Source organism: Spea bombifrons, chromosome 12 (assembly GCF_027358695.1).
Source record: "Spea bombifrons isolate aSpeBom1 chromosome 12, aSpeBom1.2.pri, whole genome shotgun sequence".
NCBI lineage: Eukaryota > Metazoa > Chordata > Amphibia > Anura > Pelobatidae > Spea > Spea bombifrons.
The window spans coordinates 29,379,460-29,387,147 of NC_071098.1; the positions used below are offsets into that span (position 1 = coordinate 29,379,460).

General features: G+C 48.2%; 1 protein-coding gene across 1 annotated transcript in view; it reads left to right on the forward strand.

The window, feature by feature from the left end:
* The window catches only part of LOC128470390 (protein PFC0760c-like), a 58,727-nt gene extending 58,162 nt beyond the window's left edge, over positions 1-565 (forward strand). The window contains exon 7 of the mRNA XM_053452268.1: positions 556-565. The gene's annotated coding sequence lies outside the window, so the exon portion shown is untranslated. The remainder of the gene's footprint in view (positions 1-555) is intronic.
* The last annotated feature ends 7,123 nt before the right edge of the window (positions 566-7,688 follow it).

The window sequence follows — 7,688 nt, forward strand, 5'->3', positions numbered from 1 at the left end:
GCAACCCCGACGTTGCGTTGGGGCAGGGGCTAAGGCAATGCCCCCCAGGCGGAGACGCGTGCGCGGAGCCCCGGACCCCCCTGAGCATCTCAAGTGTGATGCACTATAAAGGGAAGCGGTTTCTCTCCCATCCCCCCCCCCGTTTCCACCCATAGATCAGCGAGGAGCGGCGCTTCACCAGGGTCTCCGGTGGGGGTGGGGGAGACCTTGTGGGAATTGCCAGTAATGCACACTGCGCTGAAATCACGGAAAGAGGTACGAGGCAGCCGCTTCATCGCTTTAACCCCTTGTGGGGATATAAACCCCCCTCCCCCGCGGCGCAGAGCACGGAGAGTCACATCTTCTAAACGGCGTGACCTAAAAGCCATATGTTCTGGAGACCATCGGATCACGTACCCCAACCCCACGTTCGACCCACCCTACCGGATAACACCTGCGCAAAAGAGGCCGCTGACCGGTGGACTCTCGCGGCCGTGTTGCCACAGTTACCGGCAGTCTTGGTTAGGGTACCAAATGTATTGAGAGAAAGGCAGTAAATTGTTCGGCACTCGGGGCCTTCCTCGGACACCTTTGGGTCCTGTATCATCTTAGGGGCCCCCCTCGCCCTCACAGCCCATCATACTAACACCCCCCCCAAGGTGACGTCCATGTTTAAAAAAGCCCCCCTCCTCTTCCCCCAGATCCCCGGCATGTAAGCCCCACTGCGGACCCCACGTCCCAAAAACGTGTCGGTCTTTAAGGTTGGGGGGGTCCACCAGCGTGGGGACATCGGTCCTGTCACTTTAAGGCCAGCGGGCGATCACATGACGTAGCTGTGGCGACCTGCTGGATACACGCGGCCACGCGTTACGCTCTTGCACCCACTACAAGACAGCGTCTGCCCCACAAGTGGTAATAAAGGTACATGGGGGGCGCCGTCTGCCCCGGCCCACCGGACACTTGCCCGGTTTGACACAATGTATCAGTTTAAACATTTTAGAGACACAAAGTATCGGGGCTTCGGCGTGAAGTCATGAACGGGATTTAAAGCGCATGCATCGAACGCAACCCGGTAACCTGCATAAACCACTCGGCACTATTAATTTGGAAATGCGGTGTAGTGTATCTTACACGCTGAAAGGAGCGGAGCGCGCGGGGACGATGGGCGGTCACAGTCCGGGGGGCTCCTGCGCAGGTATCGCCAACATATACACGTATACATTATCACATTACATATATAATATATAATGCACAGGCAGGGGAGCGGGGCTCGCGCATGGCCGGTTGGTTACCAGGATATACGAGTAAAGTACCAGAACACCGGACCGGAAATGGCATTATGCCTCTTTAACCCTCTGAGTGCCAGACAGCTGTATAACGCATTGGTATATATATATATTATATATAATTTATATTATATATATCACAGCAGGGCCTTGGGTGTCAGGGAGAGAAGCAGCGGCCGTGGCGGAGCGGGGAGAGAAGCAGCGGCCGTGGCGGAGCGGGGAGAGAAGCAGCGGCCGTGGCGGAGCGGGGAGCTGCTAGGGAGGGTCTCTTGGCTCCGGTGCCTGGAATCATGGGATGTGGGCGCTATAAAGCGTATCAAGGCAGGAAAACGGGCCAAAAAACAGCAAAACTGAGAAAATACAGTACACAGGGGTAGAGAGGTCGATACGTTCATGCTCACACGCTTACATTACGAATACATGTACATGTGTGTGAATGTGCATGTCAAATGAATGATATCAATATATACATATATGACACACACAAAATCATACGTGTACATTTCTAAACAAAAGCATTAATGTACTTATATATACACACACACGCTATAATACAGTACATACACACACTCTAGTACAGTATATATATATATATACGGTATATATTATGTACATATATAATCTATACCCATATAGATCATGTATTGCATATGAGATGATAGTGACAGGCCTCACACACACTCAAGGCACCAGTATAGCTCCAGTATAGCTCCAGTATAGCTCCAGTAGTGATTGGGAAGGTCGTAATAGGATGGAATTGGCCGAAGGATAGTGAGGAGCCGGAGACGATGGAGGCATAAATGGGGGGATGGTGGGAAAGCGGAGAAGGAAAGCATGCGGTGTGGCCAGCAAAGGGCGATGATTTTCCATTAATCTCCCCCAGTGGAGAGGACACAATGCAGACGGGGCACGGACGGGGTTAATAAAACAGGACAGCATGTAGCTATGCCGGGGTTATAGAGCCAAGCAATAGAAAGATACCCCAAAAAATGAAGCTAGACCCCCTCCCCGGTGAGCGTGCGCTGGAAGCCAGACGGGAACGCAGGATTCTCATTGGGTTATAGAATTAAACGAGGTAGTGTACACCTGATCATCAACACGGGTGAGGGTGGGGGGCAAGGCATTGGTTAACACATCTGGCACTGAAAAGGTTAAGAGGAAATAGTGGGTTAATACGTCCATAAGGTGAAGTAACCGTCTCCACGCGCTGGGGCATGGGGGGGGGGGTAAAGATGAAAAAACCCCCTAATGTCAATAATGCCCCCCTAATGCCCCTTACCTGCTCGGGGGGGAGCATCTGGTGACAGTGGGGTTCTGGCTCTGTAGACGTCTCGTGACACCCCTGGCAGGGTTGCGGTGGAGGGTATCGGGGTATTTATTCCTTGGTACCTCCCTTCTCTCCCTGAGCAGTGTCGAGCAGTCTCGAGCAGTCTGTGCTGTCACCCGTCAGCCATCCATATCAGACCCCCTCAGATGGACGTCTCTCTCCCTCCCCACTCCCGGCGGTCTCTGCTCCCCTTGAACTTGACAGTCCTAATGTCTCGTCATTCGGCAGCCCTCCGTCCCCTGCTGACTGTCTCGTGTACCCCCAATCCCTGCTGTCTCCTTTCACCCCTTCTCTAGTGTCTGTCTCTTTTCTCTCCCCACCCTTATCTCAGCTCCTCAGTAATCTCTTCTCCTGCCTCTCCCTCTCTGTAGCATTTAGCTGTCTCTTTTCTCTCCCACCTCTGTACCCATCTGTCTCCTTCCTCCCAATCCAGTGCCAGCTGTCTCTCTCACAGTACCCAGCTGCCCCTCTCCCCTAACCCAGTACCAGCTGTCTCTCCTCACTCATACCCAAGTACCCCAGTCTCTAGCTGTCTCTTCTCTCTCCCCACCCTAGTACCTGTCTCCCCCACCCGAGCTTTTAGCTGTCTCTCCTCCACCTCAGCCCCTAGCTGTCTCTCCTTCGCCTCACCTCCTGTCTCTTCTTTGCCTCAGCGCTCTCCCTCAGCGCTCTCCCTCAGCCCTGGTAGTCGCGCCCTCACCTCAGATCCTAGCTGTCTCTTTTCTCCTCTGCCTGCCTGCCTGTCTCTTCTGCCTCAGAGCTGCAGACTGTAGGCCGGGGATGTTGCCGCCTTTCCGCAGTCGGTGATTGGGGAAGGAAAGCCCGTGATCCCCATCATCCCCTCAGCATCCCAGCACCCGGACCCCAGCTCCTGCCAGCGCAAAAAAAAAAAAAAACCCCATAAAGCCAACCCGGAGTCAGCACCACCCATTTCCTCTAACCCCGCCTACAGAAAGACAGACAGACACCTTAGCCAGCCTATAACACAATCCAACGCCTACTTGGGTACCTTTAGAGGTGTGGCTTCTTAGCTTGAGCGGCGTTCACTCCAGCCATTAACAAAGCAGGCTTGCAGGGAGTGTCATTCTGCCAATCAGTGCCCGAGGAGGGCGGGCTTGAATGGAAGAGGTGATGTCATCCTGAGTATGGTGAGGATGTTTAAAGGGATGGAGATGGAGAGTGGCAGTGGGCAGGGACTGCCGGAGACAGTGGGCAGGGATTGCCCTAGACGGGGGCAGAGTTTGCCCCGGTCAGTGGCAGGGGGCAGTTATTGCACTGGACAGCCCAGCAGGTGAGTGTGAAGTTCAAGAAAAATAATTGGTTCTTTAAAACCAACCCTGGGGGGGTTTGAGGGCAGGTTTTTAGTAAAAGCCCCCTTGGGGGATATATCATATGATAAGGATCCACCAGCTGCAGAATTCCCCAGCTCTTGGTGTTGATTGGCTGGCAGGCTTTTTGTTAGCAGTTCATGCATGATGGGGCTGGATGGAAAAACCGGTGCTGGAGTAAAAAAAAAAACAATGTTAGAAAAATGATCGTAAAATTCGCAGATATTCAGATTTCTTATTATTATTATTATTATTATATTCCCTTCCCCACGCATGTCTCTCAGGCCAAGTTGCTCCGGGTTCTCCAGGCCAAGTTGCTCAGCCACTGGAGATGTATTATTACTATTGTTATTTATTATTATTATTATTATTATTATTATTATTATTATGAAATATTCAAGATGTGAGGCTGACTATATGGGCTTCCACTGCGCACAGCTGTAAGGGTATTTTATTATTATTTGTATTATCGTATATGGATATACGACGATATAATAGGTGAAGAAGGCCCGTCGCGTGAGCTTACAATCTAGAGGATAAATTATTTCATAATCTAGAACATAAGTGGTTCTGGAATTTTTCTGCACCCTCGACATGCCGATTACATTCTTTCTATCTAAATATGCGTTAAGTAAGTCAGTTTTGAAGCAGGAAATATGGGTCAGTGGGCAGGGACTGCCGGAGACAGTGGGCAGGGATTGCCCTAGACGGGGGCAGAGTTTGCCCCGGTCAGTGGCAGGGGGCAGTTATTGCACTGGACAGCCCAGCAGGTGAGTGTGAAGTGCAAGAAAAATAATTGGTTCTTTAAAACCAACCCTGGGCGGGTTTGAGGGCAGGTTTTTAGTAAAAGCCCCCTTGGGGGATATATCATATGATAAGGATCCACCAGCTGCAGAATTCCCCAGCTCTTGGTGTTGATTGGCTGGCAGGCTTTTTGTTAGCAGTTCATGCATGATGGGGCTGGATGGAAAAACCGGTACTGGAGTAATAAAAAAAAAATGTTTGAAAAATGATCGCAAAATTCGCAGATATTCAGATTTATTATTATTTTTATTATTATTATTATTATTATTATTATTATTATTATTATGATATTCCCTTCCCCACTCATGTCTCTCAGGCCAAGTTGCTCCGGGTTCTCCAGGCCAAGTTGCTCAGCCACTGGAGATGTATTATTACTATTGTTATTTATTATTATTATTAATATTATTATTATTATTATGAAATATTCAAGATGTGAGGCTGACTATATGGGCTTCCACTGCGCCCAGCTGTAAGATTATTTTATTATTATTTGTATTATCGTGTATGGATATACGACGATATAATAGGTGAAGAAGGCCCGTCGCGTGAGCTTACAATCTAGAGGATAAGTTATTTCATAATCTAGAACATAAGTGGTCCTGGAATTTTTCTGCACCCTCGACATGCCGATTACATTCTTTGTATCTAAATATGCGGTAAGTAAGTCAGTTTTGAAGCAGGAAATATGGGTCTTCTGTGGCCATTAACCCCTTAATGACAAAGCCCGTTCATGTACGGTCTGATAATGCATTGTTTTCAATGGGTTTAGCCCAAATTAGTTTGAAGCTGTAAACACATGCAAATCGATGACATTATTTTTTATTATCACGGACGCTGTCATTCAACTATTCTTCACTTAATTTAAATGCTTTTAATGTATCACAATCGTTTCTTGGTTTCCATGGCAACAAACCACTGAATAACAGTGTAATTCTTAGTTTTTTCTCAAGGACTGATTATCCTTAATATCTTCCCCGCCAGATGGACCGACAACAAAAATATCAAGTGTACGGAGAAAAAAACGACGTAGTTTTTGCCCCATAATATAATGTTTTCAGGCAGCTGCATATCAGCCATTTGTATTCTCACTCTGTTATCTGATCCCCAATCTACTAAACCCCCCGACTCCTTATCATACTGCCTGTGGGGAACAATAGAATGGCTCAGTCTTATTCAGCCAGTTGGACTCTCTGACTAATTAGAGTCTATAAAGGAACAGACTTCATTAGCATTGCCATAAAGCATCAGCTCAGTGTGGTGTTTGAGCCGGGAAAGTCACCCAAAATATCACATGACTGACAGCAATGGTGGCTCCAGGTCTGCAGATAAAGGGAGTTTATTGGAACAAAATGGGATAAAACAAGGTTTTTTACACTGACCAACCTTACTGTATACAGTGCTGGGGGTTATATTACTGTATACAGCGCTGGGGGTTATATTACTGTATACAGCGCTGGGGGTTATATTACTGTATACAGCGCTGAGGGGTTATTACTGTATACAGTGCTGGGGTAATATTACTGTATACAGCGCTGGGGGGTTATATTACTGTATACAGCACTGGGGGTTATATTACTGTATACAGCGCTGGGGGTAATATTACTGTATACAGCGCTGGGGGGTTATATTACTGTATACAGCGCTGGGGGTTATATTACTGTATACAGCGCTGGGGGTTATATTACTGTATACAGCGCTGGGGGGTTATTACTGTATACAGTGCTGGGGGTTATTACAGTATACAGTGCTGGGGTAATATTACTGTATACAGCGCTGGGGGTTATATTACTGTATACAGTGCTGGGGGGTTATATTACTGTATACAGCGCTGGGGGTTATATTACTGTATACAGCGCTGGGGGTTATATTACTGTATACAGCTCTGGGGGGTTATATTACTGTATACAGCACTGGGGGTTATATTACTGTATACAGTGCTGGAGGTTATATTACTGTATACAGCACTGGGGGTTATATCACTGTATACAGCGCTGGGGGTTATATTACTGTATACAGCGCTGGGGGTTATATTACTGTATATAGCGCTGGGGGTTATATGACTGTATACAGTGCTGGGGGTAATATTACTGTATACAGCGCTGGGGTTATTACAGTATACAGTGCTGGGGGTAATATTACTGTATACAGCGCTGGGGTTATGAGGCTGCCCCTGTAACAGTCTCTGTTAATGCGCTCGGAAGTATCTGAAAAGTATGTGGACGTCTAATATAATTGGATAAACAAAATATTGGCCTTTAATGAAAGAAACAAAAGTATATTTGCTTTCAGGAGAACACTGAAGGTTAATAAGCTCTGCCCCGGCGTTGTGACCGTGGGGGGGTTCTTCGGGGGTAGTAGATGTTGGCGCGGCGGCGTGGGTGAGGGAATGAATCTCTATAACAATGTGTACTTATCTTGGCATGGTGTGCTACCCTGGCACGGCTCGCACGATGAAACCGACGACGCGTTCCCACCATGCCGACTCGACTTCTGCCGCCTTATTTACAGGGACAGCGACACCGAATTGAATGTAAAAGCGGTGGGGTAACCACGAGGGTCACAGGGGGGCTGCCTCTTTTTATGGTGGTCTAGCTCGACCTTCCAGGTCCACCAGAATTTGTCGTCGACCTCAGCAGAACAGACCGTACATGCGAGGGCCTGTGAAACCGGGACAGCCGCGTCTAGTGAGGTCACAGCGCTGCCCGCAAATAAATTGAACTCCGTGGGGGCCCATTATATATTTACGCCCAGCTGGCGCACGTGCAGGAAGTGTACTGAAGTATGCTTCCTGTTTTTAGTAGAAGAAGCCAGGAGGCGGAGAAAACGATGAGAAATAAACCTCAATTATAGAAAAACGAGACATACACCATTAACAGCCAATAGGATGTACCGGAGTCCGTATGATATGCCTTATAGTCATGGCCGATAATAACCCTATAATAACCGAATATCATCACCGGTATC